This window comes from Falco cherrug, chromosome 3 (assembly GCF_023634085.1).
Source record: "Falco cherrug isolate bFalChe1 chromosome 3, bFalChe1.pri, whole genome shotgun sequence".
Classification (NCBI taxonomy): domain Eukaryota; kingdom Metazoa; phylum Chordata; class Aves; order Falconiformes; family Falconidae; genus Falco; species Falco cherrug.
In genome coordinates this window covers 29,251,228-29,276,466 of record NC_073699.1, presented here as the reverse complement: position 1 = coordinate 29,276,466, position 25,239 = coordinate 29,251,228, and the positions used below count along the sequence as shown (strand labels likewise).

The 25,239-nt window shown below is 41.4% G+C and overlaps 1 protein-coding gene across 3 annotated transcripts in view; it reads right to left on the bottom strand.

The window, feature by feature from the left end:
* RNF19A (ring finger protein 19A, RBR E3 ubiquitin protein ligase) overlaps positions 1 to 24,845 on the bottom strand; it is a 58,415-nt gene extending 33,570 nt beyond the window's left edge. Inside the window, exons 1-2 of one of the 3 annotated variants that reach the window (XM_055703986.1) lie at positions 23,751 to 23,867; positions 12,058 to 12,169 (exon numbers count right to left, since the gene is read on the bottom strand). The gene's annotated coding sequence lies outside the window, so the exon portion shown is untranslated. Of the gene's footprint in view, positions 1 to 12,057; positions 12,170 to 23,750; positions 23,901 to 24,793 lie in introns of those variants that run through there. The other 2 variants (XM_005445374.4, XM_055703985.1) reach the window with 2 other exon arrangements.
* Between the last annotated feature and the right edge of the window lie 394 nt (positions 24,846 to 25,239).

Genomic DNA, 25,239 nt, shown 5'->3' with positions numbered 1-25,239 from the left:
AAACTCGGGTCTGTTTGCAAAAGGACATTCACAGTCAGTCCCCTCACTGCACAAAGACCTCGTGAGCCATCTTCACACCTTACTTCCAGCTACCCTCCCACATTTATAGTGAAAGGCACCCCACTTCTATCAGAGCTTCTGTCTGACATACAGCAAAAGTGCCACATGAAACAGAAGAACCCTCACAGAGGACAGCAGCAGCTGAAACATTTAAAACATGGATTTACAAACCTGCACACAAACACGCAACAATAACAACAACTAGCTTCCACTTTGCTCTTGAATGTAAAGCAGCTCCTGGTAGAAAAATGAGTATCTGACAGATAAACCAGACAAACCAGAGATTATGTTGACATCTGAACAAAAACCAGACCCAAAGAGATTCTAGTTTCATATTCACGAAGGGCTACATCTGTCTCTAGATAACCTGGTGACACCATCAAACATTAGCTGGAGTTAACTGTAGTTTACCAGTGATCCTGTTCCAACTCAATGGACTGTGATCTGGACAAACCTGTATTTGCATTTGCCACCTCCCAGCAAGACTGGCATCAGTACAAAATACCTGGACACGATGCCAGCTGCTCTTTGGAAAGTCCAGCTATCACGGCTTCCTTCCCCCCAGATTACCACACAGGTATAAATCCAAGGCTCTAGGTTCAACTGAGACCTTTCCTCTGGCTATTGAAAGAAATTAAAAAAACACAGCATTTTTTTTGTGGTTGGTTTTTGGTTTATTTTTATTATTATTATTTAGGTTTTTTGGAGGGGTAGGAGGGCAATACTATGACAACACAGGGAAGGGAACAGCCAGGGTAAAAAAACTCCAAAACTATTTCAGGTTTCAATAATGGAGTATTATCACCATTTCCATTCTTCAGGCACCACAGAAATGCCTATAGTGGAGGTGAAACACATCTGCGCAAGAGATTTTTCCCCAGGTCTGCTTTGTAACGCAGGACAAAACTTCCACAGAAGGAATAAATACCCTTGCTGACTGTTTCATATTTGATTTGAAATGTAATTCTCTAACCTTGTTACACTGCAATACATGTGTGGTTTCCTTGCTACAGCTAACATGAGACAAAAATGAATCATACATTGTACCAGTGCCAAAACAGAAATAAAACAGGCCTGATCACTGTCACTGAGGAATGAAAGTCCCCTGCAAAAAAACTGTTACACATCTGTTTCCATTGTAAGATTAACTTTTCCAGCAGTTATGAAATTTAACAACTTTAGCTGAAAAATAAGGCACAAAAAATAAAGTTCTAGTAGTCTAGAAATGAGACAGTTTAATCAGATCATCTTAACATAGGTAAATCATACAAATTCCTATTTTAACAAGTTAATAATTATTTAGAAGCTTTGAGCCTGTGATTCAAATTAGTAGATGCTTCCACAGATTTTATTTACTTTGCAAAAAACTGCTAAGTCATTTCTGGTATGTTAAGTCTGCTTTCAGTAAGGAGGACTTATATACTACTATAACCAGTTATGCAACACTGCATTAAAAAAAAAATTAAAACTGAAAAGTTAAGCAGAAATCAATTCTGAAAGTTTTTTAGCTGCTCTTTCCTTCTTTTTTTTCCCTTTTTCCTGCTCACATCTTTTAAGATCACCATTATCAATAAAAGTATTTGTGACAATTCCCTTTTTGTCCTTACTTCTGACCTTTTTGATTTGCAATCCCACTGTTCAGCACTTACCCTCAAATCATTCTACCAACTGCAAGCTATCAAATACTGCATTGAAGGAAAATAAATGATTCCTCACTCTTTTAAAGTTGTGTGCAACTACGTAAGTACTCTGCTGCAAACTTTTACCCGGTATTAGTAACAAATCCTCCTTAGAACAAAACTGTTGTCACTCAACAAAAGAAAATCATCATCTTGTAGCTATCACAGTTGTGTAACTGTGACAGCTGTGCAATGCAATTTAAGCAGGCAGAAAAGCCAAGGCAAGTTCAGAAGGATTCTAACATCAAAACAGGTAGAGAATATGAATAATAAATGTAAATAAACTACAATCTGCCAAGTCAACTCTCATGTCAAATGCTGTGTCTGAAAACAAATTGTTCCAGCTCGCCATCACAAGACTTTCATTATTTACTTCTACTAGCAAGCCTTAACTCAAATTGAAAGGTACACTGAGTGCAGCCTTTTTAAATAACTGCAGGTCAGGCTGACATTGTTCCACACTGGGAAGATAACAGTTACTTTCAAAAAGATACCGCTTTGTTTAAATTTAGACATAACTGGAGTAGTTTGTATCTGCCCAGACTTCCCCATTAGTGAGGTTACAGCATCTTCAGCTACATTTGCTGCTTTTCAATGGAACAGCAAAGAGTTTGTGAGAAACAACTAGCAAGTTATTAAAATTTAACAGCTTTCCCTGTCTGGGTACAATCCCTCTCCTCGCTATTTAACATCCTCCAAATATCCAGTCATATAGTCACCTGTGGAACCTAGAAAGGACTGTGATGTGAGACAGAAGAGGGGAGAGGAAAAGGAGAAAGACAGAAGAAATGAAATGGGTGGAGTGAAAGATAAGCTACCAGAGATGTCACAAGTGTCTACAACTGGCATATCGATGCAATATTGTTTGTTCATTAATTTCACCTCACCAATAACAATGAGGCATACTAATTACAGAGAGAAGGGAAAGGGAGGGAGGATGCGACACAAGTTGTTCTCAGGACAGTAAGAAAAATAGCAGTACAGGTTTTTAGAAGCTGGCCTTCTTTCATTAGGTAGTGTCTTAACCTGGTGTAAAATAATTGTGTAAGTGACTCCTTAAGTTTGGCTTGATAATAAAGAAGGAAATTAATATAATATACAAGTTTGGATCATGCCTGTGTTTCAGCATTTGTGACGACAAGGGTTCCTACTTTAACTTTCTATCTTAATATTGACACCTTTTAAATTTATGTCTAGAGTATCAAGATACACCAAGAAAGGTGAGCTACCAAGTCTTTCTAGCAACCAAGACAATGAAATTGTTGTATTAAGTAAGATGATGATACTCCTGTAGAATCAAGTATTTCCCATAGTGTATTTAACCATGCTACAGAAAAGTTCCAATACAGCTATGCCTGCTATAATCACATCACAAGTGCTAAAATGCTACCCTTCTTCAGCGCCCCCAGAAAGACCTTGCCCCAGTAAATACGTTACATGCTTCTGACACACATTACCAAATAGTCTATGGATAACAAAAGGTACACAAAACTACATTAAGAACTGTTTGGACATTTAACATTGCACATCTGAGTGCTCAAAAATTAGGGAAACCAGAATGCAAACTGGCCATGAAAATGAAATTCAGCATCCTCTATCCATCCACTTGATTGTGTAGTTGACGCACTGGAACGCAATGCAAGTGCCCGTCCAGTCTCAGCACATACGATGGCTGGATGTGAGCATCTGATCCTTGTCACTGCTTTCAGGGACTTTGGGACATCTCTTCCCCTGTCCACAACAGGGATCCAGCTGCCAGGGTGCTGTAGGCAGATGTGCAGATCAAGTGGGGCCAGCTGCTTCCCACCCAAGAAGCTGACTGCTTGCTACAGGGACAAGTTGCAACATAGCACCAGTAGGTGAACTGTAATAAGAGAAGATGGAAAACTGCTGTTTGTATGCTCCTCAGTGCTCTAGCAGCCACTTCCAGATCTTAGGGAGAAGGGCACCAAGCCAGATGAAAAGTATCCTAAAGGCTGGGTCTGGCTTTTGAACTTCCCGTAAGACCACACAGACATACCAATTCTTCTGCAGCTATCCTCATTCCATGGATGGCTATTCCTCATTTCCCTATTAAATGAGGACCCGTAACTTATGTATTATATATTATTTGCTTTACAACATTATACAACACGGAATTCACAAATACCACACAAGTCTATAAGCTATTTTTACCAGACTAGTGGCTTCAAAAATCAACAAATCAATCTTTAGAGTAGTCCTGTGTAATCTTCATAGTAATTCCGCAATGGAAGATTATTTTTCCAAATTTTCAAAACAGGAAACAGACACCAAAGCTAAAAGTGCCACCCAAAGTAAGATTAGCAAGATATTGTAGGCTGCCAAAGTTGTAAGGCTGTTTTGTGTCGGTATAAGATTGTATAGGTTCAAAACTCCTGCTGAGCGCTGACAGCAGTAGCTACCTGCAGATCAGCACCTGAATGTCTAAAGATGGGTATACAGGAAAACAAAAAACCTGCTGTAATAAGGGCCTTGCCCAGCACCACAAATACCCTACAAATGAAGCTACCACAGATCCCTCATTCTAGCATTTTCTATCCTAAGTTTATACCCCAGCATCATCCAAATAATGTGGTTGTTGTCTATGATTATTCAAATGTCAACAATATTTTTTTCTGTTGTTAGGGCATGAGAATGTTCTCTTAACAAATTTTATACAATTTAGTAATGTGCAGGCACCAAATGCAAAGATTTAGCTAGCATTAGCTAGAACTAGTTTCTCTTCGAAGCTTCTATCCCCGTAACAGATTTGGTAAATATTCCCCAATGGGTTTCTAAACCGGAAAACAAACCTAGAATGTCTTCCCTCGAGGAGACTACCGTCTGCTGCAGTGCTTTTTGAACTTGGGGTTATGCAATACACCTCGGTGGAGGAACACAACAAACTGAACCCATGTTCCTGCAACAGCAGACATAGGGTAGCAGCTTAGAGGGCTATCCAGGGCTAAGCTTCATGTAACCTCCCCAGGAACCAAACCCACGTAACACTGTGCTGGCCCAGATGTTGGCCAATACCTAGCAGGGGTTGAGGACAATACCTGTGAATAGTCCCCTCATTCCTTCCATCATTTTCTTTTGCAGACGATCAAGTTTGACAGCTACAAAAATACATGTATGGCAGGAAGGGAAATATATTGGGAATAGGAAAAGTTGTCATAAAAAGAAAGGAAATTTGATCTTTAAAAAGTTTAAAAACAACTGTTCCAGTAGTTTCAGCCTTCATCACCCTCAGTTCCTCTATCCCAGCGTGCAGCCTTTTCATCCTACTCTTCCTAAAGGCATACACTTAGTGCATAATCTCCCCTTTCCCCTGCTGCCTCTACCCACCACCTTTTTCTATACCTCCTCTGCAGGCACGCATCTCCCACTTGGTTCTCTGCCAGGTTGAGGCTTGAGACAAAGCACAGGGGAAGCATTCCTCCTTCTCACTTGGCTCTCTCATAAATGACTTGATGCCTGGCAGCTGGGAGCCAAAATTTAAATATCTCACCAATTGCTAAAACAGCTAAAAAAGTCTGGTTGTATGTGAAATAGTTAGGAATTTACGTGTGACACCAACCAGTCTTTAAAGAAAATGCCCAAAACCACTTTCTAAAAAATTGACATTCTTTGCAAGTTTTCACAGGGAAAGAATAAAGATGGAGCAAGGCTTCTCAAGGAAATTAAAAAAAAAGAAAGAAAATAAGACAACCACCTCCGCTGTAACATACAGGCATAACTTTTTCAGAGCAGTTGCAAGGGATTACATTTTTAAACAATAAGAAACCTTTCCTCTGCATTCTCAGAAACAGTATCTGGTGGTTTTGTTGGTTTTAATATCCTAGTTAAGCCACAAAATAGAAATGTTTCAGACCAACCACATTTTGGATGAAATATAATAAAAAACCTGAATGCCTGGTTTCATAATGTGAAGTTTTAAACCATCTTATTTATAGAAGGTACCATCAGTTCCAAGTATTGTATACACATACAGCCATACACTCCTAAAAAGATGAATGATTTGTTGCTTGTGTGATGATAGCAGTCCCAGTCAAAAATGAATACCTACCAAGACCATTTCCACTACATCATACACTTAGCATATGTGTGTCTTTCTGGATATAGTATGAATTCTAAAAACAAAGCATGTAAAAAAAGGACATGTCATTCTTATTTTACACATAGGAGGTCGAGGCAGACAGAGAATGTGACCTGCCAAACTCTCTCAGAGACAAGGCACAGAACAGCCTGACAACGGCCAGAGGAGACCATGTCTTCCTCTCACAGTTAGCCTGAGATCGCATGGTCAGCCTCCTGCACCTGAGATAGTAAGCATTAAGCCACAGTAACTTCACCACTTGCATTTATTTGCCTGTACTGTAATACACGTAGCACACCAGTCCAGTCTCTCCTCACCATGGCTCTCCTTAAAAAATCCCACCACCATTTGGAGCAGAAATAAAGAATGTTTTTTTCCTCTCATTATGTATCCCCATAGTGTCTCTCAAATATCCATGAACTATGCCAGTACAAAGAGATTATGTTTCTCCCTTTAATCCACTGTTCATTTTACAGTACAATATCCTCCGTATGACTGACATCACTGGAGAAAGAGCCCTTAAATTTTCCTTTGCTCAGCAAAACACATGGTCTGTAACAGTAGCCTGGATGTATTTAATGCCGTTTAAGAGTAAGCCTTTCTCATCCTTGAAGGACCGACGTATTTAGAAGAAAAGACAAATACTTGATAAACAGGACCAGAACAACCCCAAAAACTTAATGACATCTCCAGTATTAACTTCACAAACTATAAAAGAAAAAGGTTGGTACTTTTATAAGAAATCTTCTATACTTAAGCACCTAATAAAACAATCTACACACAGAAAAGCGCACTACAAAAAGAATTCAAAAGCTCGAAGGCCTTGCTTTTACTTCTCCAAGTGAAGTAGTCTTCTCTAACAGAGAAATAAATACGTACAAGACCAAGCCTGCTATACTATCATGCAGACTAATTCTGAAATACAAATTCAAAAAGGATTTAAATATGATACCACTGTAATCCCAAATTTAATTTTAAAAAGCCATTTAAGCAATTACTTAATTTGATTGCTTTGTAAAAGAAACTGCAAACCTCCAACTGTCTCCTAATTCATAAATTTGTGAATTACAGCATGAACCACAACTTCATTAAACAATACCCTGTTGGAAGTGTTTGTCTTTTTCCAGATACTTGCTTGAAAGGGGCAAGATTTAGCTTTTATGCAAGGCATGCTCTTTAGATACACCTTTAATATATATGTAGTAGATAAGCCCAACCTATATTTTACTCAAACATCATGAATCTTACAAGAACGTATCAAAATGTTACAATTTTAGTATGTTTCAAGGTATCGCTAACCATAAGAAAAAGCATACTGTTATTTAAATAATAGACATTCCTGACCTACCCTCAAGGTAGGGTCCCTCACCAGAACATAAGGACAGTTGCACTGATTTCACAAGTACAGGATCCTGTCTCCAGAGCACCTAAGACTCCGTGGTGTGGAGGATGGGTGAAAGTAGTCTCCCATTGGGCCCATGCCCTAATCATGAACTCTTCAGTGTTTCAGGCTGCTTTCAAATCCAAAACATAAGTTTATTTCCCTGCCAGTATGTTCTAGCCCTTTCTATTTTGCCCTCCATATAAATATCAAATCTCTCTCAATGCTGTGAATCCCAAAGAAAGCCTATGGTAATGAGCCCAACAGACTAATGAAACAGAGCTCAACAAAAAGTTACTCCTTTAAAATCAGTATTTAATTTGCTACTAACGTTACCGAATATCTTCTTGTTCTCACATTATGATACAAGAACAGAAGTTCTAACTTATCCTCATCATTGTCAGATCTGAACAGAGCTGCCTCCTAAAGAGATGTGAAGCCTTGGAGCAGCAGGGTTAGCTGGGAAAGCAAGCACATGACAGAGACTGACAGACATACCGTGTAAAGCTTTGCATCTACAGCTACATGCAACCACTTGTAATACAGTAAATTACGTATTTTCTAGATTTACAAATACTTGAAGGATACTTGTTTCTGCTTTTGTCAGTGCATTAGCAGAAAACAGGAAATGAATCAGACTGAAATAATAAACCTTGAGAAGAAACACCATGAAATTTTTTGGTCTTACATAAGATTCATTCTTTTAAAGTGACAGAAACTTCAATAGACAAACTGATCTAAAAATCACAGTTTTAACAGATAGTAGAATAACCGTGGATTGTTCAGAAAGGAAAACAAATTTGGGTCTTTTTCTTTATTATGGTATATCACAGGTCTCTTTCATAATCTTTCTGATGCATCACATTTTCAGCTGGCTATTGAATAAATGGAATTTAAGTGATCATATATAAGTGCACGGACTGACGGAACACCAGCCAAGATAAGAAAAGATGGGAGGGCTGCCAAATAAACATCATTGCCAAATTACAGCGAACCCTTCATTTTCTTTCCAGCCTTGCCACATGACAGGCTTTATTTCTAACAGCTCTGAGCCTCTGTTTTACAGATACGCTGTTGATACTGCATTTATATTCCACTAAGAATTCCTTAAATGAAGTTTAAGAAATAAGATACAATGACAACAAGAAAAATTAATCTCAAGTTCTGAAATAACTCTCCCATGCAAGTACAAAATCCTGTCATCCTTGAGCACCATTTCTTCTGGATTTTCCCATCTCATCTTTAAGAGTAGCAAAAAATAACCATGTAAAGATAGAGAGGCCAACTATTCAAGAAAATATCATTCCACAAAAACCTAAAATGGTAGTCAAAAGTCAGATTATTTTGACTCAGGATGTCACAGGGCATTTTAAGACTGCTGTCTAATTGCAGATACAGAAGAACAGAACCAGGCTATAAACCCAACTAGATACCACACTAATCACCTGAATTTCAATTTTGGACTAAAATATTTTTCCCCCCATAATCAAGACTAGACTACGGGCAGGAAAAAAAAAACAACAGAACCGCATCCTGAACAGGCATGGGTTTTTTTCTTAATAAATTTTTCAGCAAACTGACAGCACGTTTTTTTCTCATTTGTGAAGCATTATTAAACTTGCGATCGAATCCCCTTGGAGCATGCGGGATGGCTTTTGTCCGACACTGGTATCCGTTTCAGTGATTTAATCCCAGTCTCCGAATTTTTCAGCGGCCACCTGCAGGGGTCAGAAATGAACGAGTCTCCCCAACCCCATGTGTAACTTCTCTCCGTTCCCAGTCTGGGCTGGGGAAGGGAAAGGATTTGGTTTGGTTTTCAAGGCAGAGGGGAAATCCGATCTCCTCTCAATCACTATACCAGCTACCAACAAAAAGAGAGTGTAGCGGGGAATTAACAGCAGGAGTATTCTGATACTCTGCATATTACAAACATTTCTCAGATAGCTGACCAGGTATGCACAGTCAAACCAGGTACCACACTCTGGCTCCGAGTGAATTTCCTTTCTTTGTTTTCCTGTACAGCACCGGGTAAAGTAACTCCCCGAAATTCCCATATTCCCCTCTGATTACACATAACATCTAAAATAGCCCACACTTTTTATCAAAATCATTGAGTTAAAGAAAAACCTAGTATTGTAATAGCAACCCAATTATGCAAAAGAATTAGTTTTACTCTAAATCTTTTTTTTTTTCCTCATTATTTTAAATGCCTCGGAAACACATTGATTAGCTATAAACCAGTTTGTAACCACAACTGGCAAGACAGAAAATTTTTAAACTGATGCCTTGAATGTAAAATGCTCCAGCAATTCAAAGTGCTGCCTTTTAAGAAGAGTATTTGTATCCAATTTTTGGTGAGGAATGCAAGCTCCCTTTAACCTGGAACAAACTTGTTACAAGTATTAAATGAAACATAACCTTGAAGTTAAAATTTTATGGACATATAAAAATACAGTAGTATTTCAGTTCTCTAACAAATGTGTTGTTCTTCTTTAAAAAAAAAATCCTTCACAAAATACCAAATACAGGATGGAAAGCAGTGTACTTTATTACGATGTAAACATATTAGCCTATTCTAACGAATAAACAAGGTTATGAAGAAAAGCTTCCTTAAAAAAATTAAAGTTAACTTTATTCTAATGAAACAAAGTACAGTCTTATCTAGCTGTGACAGAGATTTTCCAGTAATTTAACAGCTTTGATGCTGTAACATTCAATAAGGCATCCTGATTAAAAGCAAGAGGAAGTCAGACCAATTAGAGAGCTAGGGAGAGCACTTGGTATATCAAACATAGTCCTTGTATTTACCTGTAATTCACATCTGGTCTGGCTTGTCAATAAGAATAAAATATTTCACTAATCATGGCCTTGGAAAATGAGTCTCTGAACCCACCAAAAAACTGCTGTGAAGTAGAGCTGAACTGATACGACATCTTAAAAATTATGTTATTTCCAGGAGATTACTGAAAGCACTGTTATTACAGAGCATAATATTAAAGGAGCGCACTTCAATGAAAAGTTTTGTTAATACACCAAAGCAAACTAAGTTTTTGATAATGCTATACATACACTTACAAACACGGCAAGAGTATACACATGCAGCATCCTAAGAAGATGAGGGAAAGAAGTCCTTACAGGTTGTATTTGCAGAAGAAATCAACTGTCAGTGAAATCTAAACAAGACAGAATCTCAGAAGCATTTAATACTGTAGTTATATAATAAGAACAACGAAAACAAATCTGCATCCACCACTTTTGAACATTTGATCTATGCATATACATAAGCTTACCTGAAGACAGAGTATCTGCAGGCATCCTGATTAAGCAGCCTTTACCAGTAAAAACTATTGTGTTTTAATTATACTCTTTAACTAATGTCCTGGTTAAGCAGAGCATGAGAACAGATGCTATCTAGTCTATTTTTGGGATACTCTAGGTAAGGAGTCACTGAAGAAGAAAAGACACCGCCCTGCATCATCACTGCAGAAAAAATTAGCTGTACTGTCTCTTCTCACCCAGGGAGCTCATGCCCGAGGAGAGCTTTTCTTTTTACATCACCATAAAAAAAATATGCAACAGATGAAAACAAATCCAGCAAATCTTCTCCAACACTAATTGACAGAATTATTTAGGTTGGAAAAGACCCTCAAGATCATCAAGGGTCTACCCCTCCAAATCCATCACTAGACCGTGTCCCTAACATAACCTTATTGGAGGTGTCCTATACTAATAATTCTTTTCCTGTAAAAGACCCAAGATGAACCTCCCTTTAGATTTATACACATGAATAAAAAACATGTAACAAGGTATTTTTTATTTGTTTGAGAAAGGAAAGTGAAGCTATTTCACTTTTGAAGTTCTTTGAAGTCAGGAGCTTCAATGTTTATTTGAAACCATTTATTTCCTCCTACAGTTCCAAAGAAAACAGTTACACAAATACATTAGAGGAAGCAGGTGTATAATTTCATTGAAAAGCTATTTAAGTTTCTTAAAAAGGAGCTTTATGTCAGCACAGAGGATCTTTCAAACATTTCCTTAAGTTACTTGCTAGAACATATACATTAATATTCATCTTACTACTTTACAAAAGGAAAGCAACCACAGGGTATTATTCCCAGTACTAGCAAGCACTGCTCTATCCTAAGCACAAAATTGAACAATCACAGTTCCAGGAAAACACTGATGTCACTTCCAAGTTGTAAATATATGAAGAAAATCCTCAACATCAACATCAACAGTACAATTAAATGGCTAAATATCTAGGGACATGACATTTTAAAAAAACCAAAACAAAACAGAACTTAAGCTAGACTGCAGAATTCTGTAAGATACTACATCATTTGTTTTCAGTGTGCCTTCAGTTTTAATTCAGACTTACTTCTTATTTCATAGATCAGTTATCACTTAAGCTACAGTAATCCCTGAAGTTGTTGAAGACTAATTCAACTATATATAACTAAGAAACTTACTTCAGCAGGAAAAAATATACATTTACAAAATTATACTAATGTGCAGTTAGGCAGCTTGCAGGGTTTTTAGATTTTAACATAACTTCCTCCAACAAAGCACAAAGCAACTCAGAAGCTGACAGAAACGTGGCAGACACGTTTTACAGGGACACAGATAGACATGAAGTTATTTCCCTGCATTTAAAAATGTTGACAACTAAAGGGAATGCATCTTTTCCAATATTCAGAGCAAGAGGCTCTGGTATAGAGCCGCTTCAGGCTTCACTATGTAGTTTGGGAGTCCTACAGATGAAGCCCCCACTGAACTAGCTTAACAGGTTCGAATTAGTACAAGTATTCGCCCATACCGTCTCTGTTGTGTTAACCTACCTGCAGCAGAAATTCAGAACAGGGCCACCCTGTGCTCTTCAGAGTGAGGTCAAATGTTCAGTTTAAGCTACATCTCCAGATCTGAATGGAAGCAGGGGCATTCGTTTGATGGCTGTAGGTTAGTAAATTCCAAGAGGAGGACATTAATAATAGGACGTGGTAACAGGTCTAACATTTTAAACCACTGCAGCTATTTGCTAAATTAATGTCCTTACAATAGCAGCTAAGCTTCCAAAGCAGCTTGCCACACTATTCTGTGTGACTAACTCCCAAATGGCAATCATTTACCAGAACTTACTCTACAGACCAGATAGAAGTGCATAAGAGTACAGCAGTCCTACAAAAAGCAGTAGCAGGCTTAAAGCAAGGATAGATATAGCACCTCATGGTTAAACAGCAGATGTTATGGGGGAGGAGAATGTAAGCAGTCAGTCAGATTAAATCAAATTGGAAAAATATAACCATGCTATTGAAAACAGAAACTAAAGTAATAAGTTAAATGCATTGTGATTTACCTCATTTTTACAGTTCAGTAACTCATTTATTTCAAGAGACACTAATTTCTTGTTAAAAGAAAGGCTAGTAACTCTTGACTGCCTGACACTTCCCACTGTAAGATTCTATTTCCAAAGATGTTTAGAATCTTCTCAAACTGGGCTGAAAGTTAGGTACCAAGATATTCAGCACCCTTTTTTCAGCTGAACTACTCAAGTCAATAACAAATAAAAACCCCACACTTCAAAAAAATCCAAAACACTTTAATGAAGAAAATTATCTTAGAAAAGAAAATAAATCCAAAACTTGCAATATTTTCTCTGGAAAGGTTTTGCAGTAGCATACTTTGAAGCTGGAATATGAATTCTAGCCTGTGTATCTAGGATGTACATTTTATCAGCATTCCAGCAATGTGAATGTAGCCATGCTTGCAAGTTTTTGGGAACAGAAGAAAAATATATACTCTGCTGAAAATCATCGATCATTTATCTGCTACAATCTCCTGAACTTGACCCAGCCTAGAACTGAACAGAATCTTCCTTCCCTTCAGTTCCACGTGTATAATATGTTGGGTCAAAGTACCAGAAAATAAAGCTAGGAAGCTGACCTGTCCTTTCCAAGATCCCACTACTAAGTAACAGCAATGTGGAAGATACTCCAACTAAATAGGGAGAGGACAGATTAAACTCATAGAGAGAAAGGGGGCTGGAGGGAAAGAGTAAGTGAAAACAAGAATGGATATAGTACAAACTTGCTTAGACATCATCCTGAACAACTGAAGTCAGCGGCTGAATCCTGCACCAAAACAGGACTAGGATGGCTGAACAGGCACTCCATCAGAGTGCTAGAGAGAAAAATAAGAAAAAACGGGGATCACAGAGTGAGGAGACCAACTGGAGTTGTTCAGGGAAGCAATCTGGGAACTCTAGCACAAGTAAGAGACTATGTACCTCATAAATCCAGTGAGGCAGAACTGACTGGCTGATCACAAACACTAGAGGAAAACGAGTTAACAAGCATGGGCGAAGATAAGAAAGAGACCCTACAAAGAGGAGTTGAAGTGGAAACACAGAGAGGAAGCATCTCCAAATGAGATGAGAGAGACACAATCAGGTTAGGTACTGAAAAGGATATTAATTTAGATTGGCTAAGAGATCTCCTAAAAAAAATCATGACAACTAAATGTGAACACAATTTGGGTAAAACACTGTTAAGTATGCAGAAAGTAAAAGGTACAATGCTGGTGACAAACAAAAAAGCAGAAGTGGCTTGTACTGTCAAAGCCATTCCTCTAGCGCTCATCCTTCACCATCCAAAGACATCCATAAAACCCCCTGCGTAAGTACTTGGATCATACTGTCTAGGGTTGATCCCTATAAAGCATGACAGAGTATTATTAGACACCACTAGCTCAAATAGCAGCGGTCTGCCTAGTGAGTAGCTTCCAAACCGGCTGATATGATTGCAATTATTATTTTTAACAGCTAGGAAACAGCACACAAACTAGATTGGAAATAACTTCATCAAGTAAACAGAATAAAGCTCTGGAGTTTGGAAATGAGAACTGAAGTACACTAGGACAGTTTAATTGCATGGCTTTTATCCCTTTGCCCCTGTAGAATCTTGGCCAGGTTCACACTTACCAGGTCACTACTCAGTATTTTGTTTGTTCCTACTCATCATGCGCCTTATCTTAAAAAAAATAGTAATAAAATACTGCATATAATGCCACACTGAAAGCAGAAATTGATTTCCTCATAGCCCATTGCAGAGCACTGTTATGTTAAGATTAATATTGCTGAAATACTCAAATACCATATTCATCCCACTGAGGCAGCATGGTTATTATCCCTATTTACAGATACAATATTAAAGCATATGATTAAGGATGGATTTATTTATCAGCCTCAGGTGCCCGATCTGAGATACCCAGGAACTTAATTTTTTTCAGGATATGTTACACAGCAAATTATACGTTCAAAGATACCTTCAGCATCAATTGTGTACACACACACACACCATCAGCCCATCAAACCAAGAAATACCACTGATATTACATGGTCAGGATTCAAATGCCTTCATCGGGCAAGAAGAAAATCTTTTCAGTTTTCTGCTTTATTTACATTCTATCTCCAAACCTGTTTAAATGAAACAATGCCCTAGAGACTAAGTTTATTGCAGCCCAACCTAGATGGACTCCCCAGCGGACAGGGCAAATTCTTAGGAATGCTTCTTGCAGGAAAGAAAAAGAAACCAAAAATTACCCCACAGCTGTATTATCAAGGACTGTAACTTAATAAAGGTGGGCACAAAAGGAAATCAAACTATGATTGCTTCTTCAACCTTAATTCTAGCATTTCTTAACGTTTGAGAATCTGACCTGAAACCTTAAGATGACAATAAACTGCATGCAATGGTAGAATCACTTTCACTTTTCTGACATGTGCAATCTTCCACATTACAAAACCAGGGCAAGTCAGTCACCTAATTGCTGTAGAAGCCATACCTGCCTATTTCTAGTGTGCTAATTATCATGGTTTCTGAGGAACAAAGTTAAACTACCAGCATCCTGAAGGCATCTTCCTTGTCTTCCCAACAGAAAGAGTTCTTGCATTCTACACAGTACGAAAACCCGAGCCATTCTTCACCTACAAAATGCACTGTTTTGCAGAATGCCCATTAGAGGAGTTAAAAGTTAGTGCAAGTACATATTGAGTTAGACAATACTCAAAGCCATACTCCAGTCAACTACTCTGATGACCTGACAGTCATGTGATAAAGGTGTATCTAACCACCTCCCTTTTTTGAAGGAAAGCAAATCATCAAAACAAGGTTTTATCTTCGTCACCAAATACTCCAAACCCACCCATATTCAAGTACTAGTCTACAGTAATACTGTACAAAGCACACATTTCAGAGAGCTGAACTTTAAAGGTGACTAGTTCCAATTTCAGAAGGACTGCATTTTAGAGAGCTTCAGTACCTACACCGCTTATTTAGAGACAAAAGCATCAATCTACCAAGGCTTTCCATGAAGTGTTGTATTTTTTGTTCACTGTACTGCCAACAGGAAGCTACCTCCTTTTTCAAAGTTCTAATTTGTTCTCTTACTGAATGACTTTTACCACAACAGAACTATTATTCTGCCTACTCTTAGAGGTGTGTTTTGACGCATTCCAGGAGGAACACCAATCATATCAAAATACATCTTTATTATTTTTACTTTTAATGACCAGAGATGAACAAAAGCAAATTTACAGAAGGTTTAAGAGAATCCCTTCCACAAATGCAGTATACTGTGGCTTTATGTTAATTGTGCATATGCCATTTCCATATTAATGGATTTAAAAGGCATTCAGTGCAAAGATCCCCACAGCTTGTGGAGATTGCTTAGGTTGAAACTGTGACTTCGAAATTATTTGTTACCCTTAAAACAGAAAGGTGATACTGTATGACCGTTGAGATAAGAAAAAGGATATGATTATGTAGCCCTAAGAAAAACATACAGCAGTACCTCAAACCTCCGAAACAAAACAGAAAAAAGCACCCAATTAGAATAAAATCATGTTACTTGCTTCATATTTTACTTAAACAATACTTCGTCTAGATCAAACCACGACATTATGTTGATAATAAGGACAGGGTGTAGGAGGTGGGAAGAAACAGTTTTCAGTGCTTACTGTTTTAGAGAAAAAGCTGAAGCAGTGCCAGGCAGGACTGAACAGGATGATTCTATTTCTTAACCAATTCCCCAGCAAACACCACCTCCTTCCAAAGCTTCAATTCAACAGCAAAAGATAAGTTTATCTGGCACATCATATACCTTATCTACTAAATTAACACTGAAAACAGGGGAGCTTGTTCTTCCTTTCCCAGACAGGCAAGTCAGCATGCAACCCTAATAACCTGAATTCTTGCAAGGCAGGATCTTTCTCTTTGTTTATCCTTGTTCTCTCTTCACTAGTTAGTTAATCCATTGCCTAGTTCGTCTTGGAATCATCTTTAATTGTTAATAATGGAAAGACTCAGGACTCCTGTGCTGAGCTTACAGGGTGCTCTTCTATTCTTACCCTGGCTGAATTTTTCCCTGGTGTCAGGTCACAGAAGGCAAAGTCTACTTTTCTGCAGCTACACACCACCACCACAGACAAAGTCTGAATGAAAGCGCATTGGCCCATTGCCACATAAGGAGCGTGGGGAGAAGGTGACAGCAAATAGGAACAGGAAGGGGAAGAAAGAAGGAAAGGACAAAAAAGAAAGTAACTAGTCAGATAGGAACTAAGGAGGAAAACACTTTTTGGTCACTAGATACAAAAATTCCTCAGGCCAAATGGAGATGGCTTAAAAACCATGGTGCTGTGAAATTAAAAGAAACAGTGAGAACAATAGCTTTGCAGATTTCTTCTCTGTGTTGTCCCACAAATAAACCTGCACTGACTGCGGAATCTTACACTTCACGAAAGCAAAAGCCTGGCTTCACAGGCTACAAGCACTAAAGAGCCCTTTGCTTAAAAAGGATCTAGAAGTTTGATACCTCCATCTCTGACCCTGAGTAAAAGGGCTCCTGGTCTCCCACGATGTATTTTTAGCAGTGTCATATAAAGGAAAGCTTGACTCCCTTTTTTTGAAAATGCAAAGTCAAACAAAAAGTACGAGATACAACTTCACAGGTAAAATGAAACTAAGAAGGTATTGTGGTTTCCTGCTCTTCTCAAGAAACTGAAGCAAGGCCTTCCACTCAGGGGAAAAAAAAAAAAAAAAAGTAGTAATTTTAAAGGCTTTATTCTGTTTAGATTTGACTTCAGATAGAGGAACACAAAGCCTGAGCACCTCCATCAGGACACACAGTGAAGTCTTCGATAACAAGTTATTTTTCCAGTACACATTCTACAAAATTTTAAAGTCTCTAACCTTGAACACACTTCACCTTGCAGACACATTTCTTTGCATTAATCAACATATTAGATTGCTTATTATGGAAATGCAAAAGGCAGACCCAAAGTAAGGTACTTCCCAATGGCTGACCAGAAGAAAATGTTTCTCAGCAAGCTTCACCTTTGTCAGTTGGGTCATCTTCACTATAGTCACTATTTATTCCCATGCAAATATCCTTTCCACTGTCAGACATTTGAAGGACAACTGGATGCTCCCTAAATTAAGCATTTTGATATGCAGGAGAAGTATGTTGCAACAAACTTGCATCTTCACATCATGTACAGACCCCATATAGGTGTTCAGTTAATACTTACTAAAACATTTATCGTCAAGGTACTATCAGATATTGATAGAAGGAAGAGTGGCAGCAGGCTGAGCATACGGCTCCTGATTTTCAGGTCATAGAAAGCCTGAAGCACTCATCAATGATCTAATTTGGACAGAATAAAAGCCTTTTATTTCCTTAAAAAAATGGTTTAAAAGTTTCTTCCAGAGATTGAGTTCTGACTGATGATACTGCAGATCTGCTAAAATATCCCTCCCCTTGTCTAGTTTCACTGAAATATACTGTAAGTCCTGTACACCACATAATATACTGTAAGTCCTGTGTACCATGTGCTTTTGGCAAAGGAAATGGATGAATGACACATTTAGGCACGGCACCACCAACAGTATTCTCCTCTGGAATGCAACCATTATGATGCTAAGACTTGTTTTTGTCTAAGAGCAAATAGTTAACAAGGCTACTTTTATATAAATACTTAAAAATAAAAACAAGGCACAGCAACACCAGTGCCACAATGTCATCATATCCAAAATGCTAGCCAGGTAGCACTGTAAAATCCCCATGCCTCAACTAAAACCTTCAGTCCCACCTGAAGTTCCACTGTTCAGTAGATCCCCTGAGGTGCTGTACCCACTTTGCACTCCCTACAAACCATTTCTTGAAAACATACACCAGGTAAATTTGTCTCACCAAAAGTCTTTAACAGTGGACTGAACAGTACAGCTGGAACTGTCTTACAGATTAAGCATTTTCAGATAAAACCAGAACTCGCTTAACTTGATGCAGCTTGCAGAGTTTGGTTTTATGTGAAAAATCTGATCATTAATTGAGAAACTTAAAAAGTGATACTTTTATTTAGTAAGGATATGCAGCATCAGTGAAACATGAGAACAAAGCAACTTGATACTTACTGCAGACAGCTTCTCCAGAGCTAGTCCTCTTGCTGAAGCAGTTCTTCATTCACTAAATGAACAACTGAAGGGGACAGCCAGAGGCTCCAATTTAGAATAACAGCTCTAATCTGCCTTATGGGAGCAACTAAAGGACCTATGGAAAAATGTTTGTTTAACAGTAATTTGTCTCAACTATAAATGGAAACAGAACACAACTGACATAGTCCCACAATGACAGTTTGTGCTGAACAATAACAGGATACTTGCATTAACAGAGTTGTGCTCTACTTAGGAAGCAAGAACAAGTGACTATACCAAACTGAATTGGTACAAACATTTATTTCTGCGAGATGCCCTTCAAATGTCTTGCTGAAAACATCATTATAGGGGATATGTTGGCCTCTAAAAGAGAGGAAGTTTCAATGCCTGAGGAAACACCTGTGTATATGTAACTCTTAAATTAACGCTAACTTCATTATATCTCTTTGCTAAGTTGCTTTAGGTTAAAGGAACTCTTGTACCAGCTTTCCAGACTGCTACAGTATATCTGGATATATGAAGTGAACCTGCTGGAAACTCACCCTTCAGGAAAAAAAACCCAAAACATAAATCTACAGCTATTCTCATCCTGTAAACAGCAATTACAGTTGCAGTGTGCTGGCTACCTGTCCAACGAGATACTAATAGTCACCCAGCAGGTGACTGACTCCAATCCACAGGTTAAGAGTGGAAAAACCTACAGTAATTTTTCCATTGCAAAAAAGTAATCTAAAATGGAAGCACTCCTACTTATCGGATGGATAAACCTCAAGGTAGGGTCAATTCTTCTCAGAAGTATGCCATGACTTCCATGAAAGTGAAGCAAAACACAGTCAAGGCCTTCCTCACTTGCCTTAATGCGGAAAGACCTCAGGGTGGTATCACAAATGACATCTCACAACTCAGCTATGGGGCTTTGCTTCCTTCTCTGAATTCTACTTTGAAGAACTCAAACGGCTGTGCTACAGCTGGTATAAGCCATGCTCACAACAGGAAGAAGAATCCTAGTAGAACCCTGTAATATTCTATTCCCATATAATATTTACAGTTCTTTATAGATATCCATTGCTTTGTTTGGGATCCTTGAGTCAGTGTCTGCACTAAAAGAAAAAACAAGCAACCAAAGCCAGAGAAGGACCAGCAATCAAAGCCAGGGTAAAATACAGTTCTGCAGTGCCTGAGAATTGCCAGAAATGTACATGGAACAGAGATCACTGAACAAAGAAGCCTATGCCGCCTTATGACTCAGATGAGGTAAGTCTCTTCTCATCAAATAAAAAACCAAACTTACAAGAAAGTCTGGGATAATGAGGAGAACATGAGTTTACAGAAGTTTGGAAGAAATCTACCGATCCATAAATAGCAGCAATAGACTACATACCTATTTACATAATAACTTGCCACAAAGCACTGAGAAATGAAGTAGTTTAAAACAGAAGAAATCTGACATAACCTTCAAGTGAATACTTAAGAGGGAAGACTGAAATCCTACTCTGAATTCTACTCTCTAGGTCAAACTCAGTTGTTTATTTGGACTTCTACTTCTTTCTGAATTAAAGCAGAGCACACTATCTGAAATCTAATCTATATACAACACAAAAGATGTTTGTTTTCCCTTAGAGATAATTTCACTGAAGACTTAAAGGCTAAACTACTAGAAATTAACTAACAACAGACTAAGTCACAGATAAAACTTCCCCTTCCGAGACTCAGAAATATAAGGAAGTCTCCTCTTGTGGGAAAAAGAAAAAAAAAAAAGGAAAATTAAAAAAAAAACCACTCAACTGTTTGAGGTACTGACACAGCCTCTTCCATATTCTTCCTCTGGAGGGGTAAAAAAAAGGTACACTGCAACACTACTAAAACCAACCAGTACTCTTAAGACTCCATGCAGTTTTCTACCTTCTTGGCGGAAGTCTATCTCCACAGGCAATTCAGATGCTTTTAGTAATGTAAGATCCGACACCATTCTCAGTATCTGGAAGCTGTGTTATGTACACTGATGCATTCGGCTACACATCTTCCATCAGTTAACACGGAGGGGACAAGGGAAACTTAGAGCTAAGACAAATGCAAAATGAAAAAAATCTGAAATCAACTTCTTTATGGGTAAGCCAGTATTAGAATTAATATTTTTATTAGTTTTTCAAAGAGCATTTGCTGACCCAAAGAACCAGACTGACTGGCAACTCTGCCATAAACCAGAAATCACACTAAGAAGAGCAGAGCCTAAAACATGTATCCATCAATCCATCCTAGCCAGGTATTAAAATTCATTCCATTAAGTCTGGTATGTGGTGTTTACATACAATTCAGAAAACAAATCACAAAGCTAATTATGGATGTCTGACCATGGGCCAGAGCAAACTGACCCCATAATGGGGAAAACAAGCTTGACTAAAGGCCATCAGAGGACAGTGGTGCAGAACAGTATAGTTGCATTTCAGAGTTCAAAGATCTTTCTCAGCACCTCTTTACTTGGGTTCAGAAGTCCTGCAAAAAGATTCAGGCATCCTGCTTAGTTTCGCTGGAAAGGTATGGGGGAATCCTTCTAAGGAATACTTTAGTAAGACTAAGTAAGGACCAAGAAGGCCCAAGCAAACAGAAAAAAACCCACCAAACTGGACTAGTTAGGAAGAATCACCTACTCACTGAATAAATTTAGTCTGAAGTTTTGTCGTGGGGAGTAGCAGCTAAATGCTGTTAATTAATAATAGGGGGAAAAAAATACACATTTTTAATCACAAAAGGCTCTAGCCAACCGCCAAAAGAATTCAAGGGTTTGTGCTCTTTTACAGGTTGGTAACTTCCACATAAAATGAGTTTCTGTAATGCATATATTAATGCTAACTGAGAATCCCATAGCTAAGGGAGTTGTAACGATTCATTTACTAATGGAGAGACCAGGATTTGTACACACTACAAAGGTAAACAAATACATCTGTCAAGCATCTTCCTCCTAAGCCAGAGCTAACATAATTAATCAGAATCTGATGATTGCTCTATGTAAGAAATATGCCATTTGTTTGGTAGATTTAAGGGGAGAGAAGAAAACCACACATGCAACATTTCAGCTCCCCTCTTTTAGAAATAATGATCTGACGTCCTCAAACTCAAAAATAGCTGACAACACAACACAACAGCTAGAATTCATCATTTTATAAATACTGAATCATATAAAACACAGTTGAAACTCTACCATACTTCAAGAAATACAAATATAGAAGAGTTATGCATATGTAAGCTTTTTACTGAATACATTTTTAAGAGTAACATTATTGCTATTATGCAAAAGTGAAACTTTCATTTTCTGGACCAAATAGGCCTAGTTCACATGCAAGCGAAAAAAAAAAGGTGCCTTCTCAGCCTCCTGAGAGCTTTAAGTGTTCATAGTTAAATAATGGTAAGATTTTGGGAGCTGTTAAGTAATATTACACAGCCATCATTTCTAAGCACGCAGGTTAATTCTGTCAGCTGGGCAACTCAGAATTTATACCTCACTTTGACCTGGATATTAAACTGAAAACCTTCTTTTCGAATGAACTTAGTAAAAACCATTTAATCAGACACTGAAGTATGGTTTGACTGACAAGAGGAATTACTTTCAAAAAAATTTTGAGGGGGGAAAAGTCGAATTTTTAAACATGAATTTATGATTAGTTTTGTCTACAGAATTAAATCATGCAAGTCCTATTTCCCACATTGCCCTTTGCTTTTTAAAAATAACACTGTCCTTGACAACAATTGAGATAAAGCACTAATCAGTACCAACGCCAACTACAGTATTTTAACAGAAACAAGATTTGTTGTGCTCCGCACAGGGAAAGCCAGGCACGTTTCCAATAAGCGACCACAAGGGCACGAAGGTTTCAAATTTGTATTTCTCTGCTCAGCAATAACTGCACTCTACTACAATCCCTTTGGCGTATCCCAATAACTCCACTCCAGTACTAGCCCTTTGGCAAAGCCCCACTCCTTTCTGTCAGAGAGCACTGGAGCAGGAGGAGAAAGGCAGGACACGTCCCCTGTGCCAATCATCGCCCCTCCAGCCCGCTTACACGCACGCCGGCTCTCAGACTTGTTTGTTATCCGTTTTTCCCTACCCTTGCGAGATGCGCCCGCAGTAGTTGCGATGTGTACAGTGCACTGCCAGGTGGAAAAGTCCCAGCTCTGCAGAAGGATCTGTGCAAGGGAACGCACGGCCAGCCGCCGGCTGTCACCCCCGCTCGTCCCCCCACCGCCTCGACAGCCGAGATGCAACATCCCCGGTCACTTGAAACCCCTCCGCTCCTCCGCGTCCAGGGTGGACAACGGAGCACGGAGAGGTAAACCGGGCACTCTCGGGGGGGGGTGTGCGAACCCTGTCCCCCGGGGTGCGCCGAACGCCGGGAGCTGCGTGCCCTGCTCTCCCCGCGCCCTGCAAGTTCAAGCGCCGCAGCCGCCAGGGCCCCGCCGGCAGCCCCACGCCGCTGCCGGGGGGCGGGAGCCAGGCGCCCGCCCAGGGGCCCCCCGCGGCGCCGCGGCCCACCCGGGCGGCAGCTCCTCCCTGCGCATCCCCGCCCGCCGCGCCGAGGCCAAGCGACACCCGCCCGGCGGCTGCCCCGCTACCGCAGCCACCCGGGGCGGGGGGGGGGGGGGGCAGCCCGGGCCGGCCGGGTCTCCCTCCTCCGCCGTGGCTCGGGGCACGACGGGCCCCGCGCTCCGCCAGGGGGGAGCCGAGGGGAGACAATGGGCAGCATGACTTCACCCTCCAGCAATGTGAGGAGCAGCGGCGGACGCCGCCGACTTGCCCCCGGCCGCCGGGACCCCCCGAGGCCGCGGCTCCCCGGGCCGCAGCTGGGACCCACCCGAGCCCTCTCCCACCCGGGCTCGGGCCCCCGCCCAGAGGCGGCTCCGGCTCCAAGGCTCCGCTCCACCCCCTCGCCCTCCGCCACGCTCAGGGCGGCGGCTGCCGGCCGCCGGCGGAGGCCCGAGGCGGGGGACGCCCCGCGCCCCCGCCGAGCCCCTGCGCGCCCCCTGCCCCGCCGCGGGCCCACCCCCGGTACCTGCGAGTCGGCCGGAGGAAGCGGCGCCGTTCCGCCCGCCCGGGCCCGGCCCCGCGCAGGAAGCGGCTCTGTGTGCCTCTGTGTGCCCGTGTGTGTGTGAGGGAGAGGAACGGAGGGGGCGGCGCTGCCGGGGCGGGGCGGGGCCGGGCGGGCCGAGCCGAGCCCGGCGGTGCGGGGCCGGGCAGGCCGGGGCCGCCCGCCGAAGGAAGGCGGTGCCCGCTGGCTGGTTTCCGCGACGCGCTGAGCTCAGCCGTACGGCGGTGCCGCCCCCTCGCCCTCTCCCGGAGGCCGGCGGGGCGGGGCGGCCCCAGCAAGCAGCAGGCGCCGCGCTCCCCCCGGACCCCCGCCGCCCCCCTCCGGCCGCGGCGGTGGTGGGAAGCGGGGCAGCCTCCCCCTTGCCCGCTCCCTGCCGCCCCGGGGCTCGGCGCTGGCCCGGCTCGGCGCGGGCCGGGCGGCTGCGGTGTCCGTTCCCCGGCGGCGGTCAGCTCGCTGGGCCGACGCGCGGGCACTCCGCGGCGCTGCCCACAGCGGCGGCAGCAGCGCGGTAATTATTTACTCCTCCGTGGCTTTCACACCCGTTGAAATGTAAAAGCGCAAGGCCAAGAGCGAACTACTGAGGCGTTTCGGTGGGGTCAGTCAGCGCCGATTCACTCGCCGAGGAGGCAAAGCGTGCTGTAAAACAGAGGCGTCCCTGCCTGCCGCCGCTCTCGCCATCCGAGATGGAGCCCGCCTCGGCATCCCCCCAGCGGCCCCGGCCCTTCCCTCACGGCGCGACCCTGCTCGCCGTGGCCAAGCGCGGGCAGCCCCCGGCGCCCCGGCCGCCGGCGCCCAGCGGCTGGAGCCCCGCTCTGCCCCGGCCCTGCCGTGGGCTCCCCTGGCCGTGCCGTGGGCTCCCCCGGGCCCTCTGTGGGGTGCCCCGGCCCCGCCGTGGGGCTCCCCGGCCCCTCTCGCTGCCGACCTTCGCGGCGCCTACCGCGGGGTTCGCCCCCCGCAGCCCTGCCTCAGGGGCTGCCCTCTCCCACAGCCCGCTCGCTGCCCCTCACCCCTCTTCTGGGCCAGCTCCAGATCCCCCTCCTCTGTCCTCTGGCATATTTGAAGAATTATTTGCGTACATTAATATTACATCGCTTTTAAACCGTGTGGTCGTCCCCCCCTCCCCCCCCATCTAGTTAATCATTCATAGTGTCTTATGTCATCTCTGGATTCTCTGGAACTGGGAGTTTATCCTGTCCACGTAGGTGACTAGTGATGCTTCTGTTAAGCTGGTATGAAACCCAAAAGCTTACCTGGGAAAAGTTACTAATTACCCAACCCGCGTTTAACACATGCAGATACTGTGAGATGAATAAAATGTGTCATTTTTTCCCACGGGATTTGCAATGTACGCTCTGTGTAAAGCTTGCACGTATACTTACATTTATTTCTGTGCGCAGCTCCATTTAAGTCAATAGGACTACTTCCAGTACATCAAATTAAGAGTGAATACAAG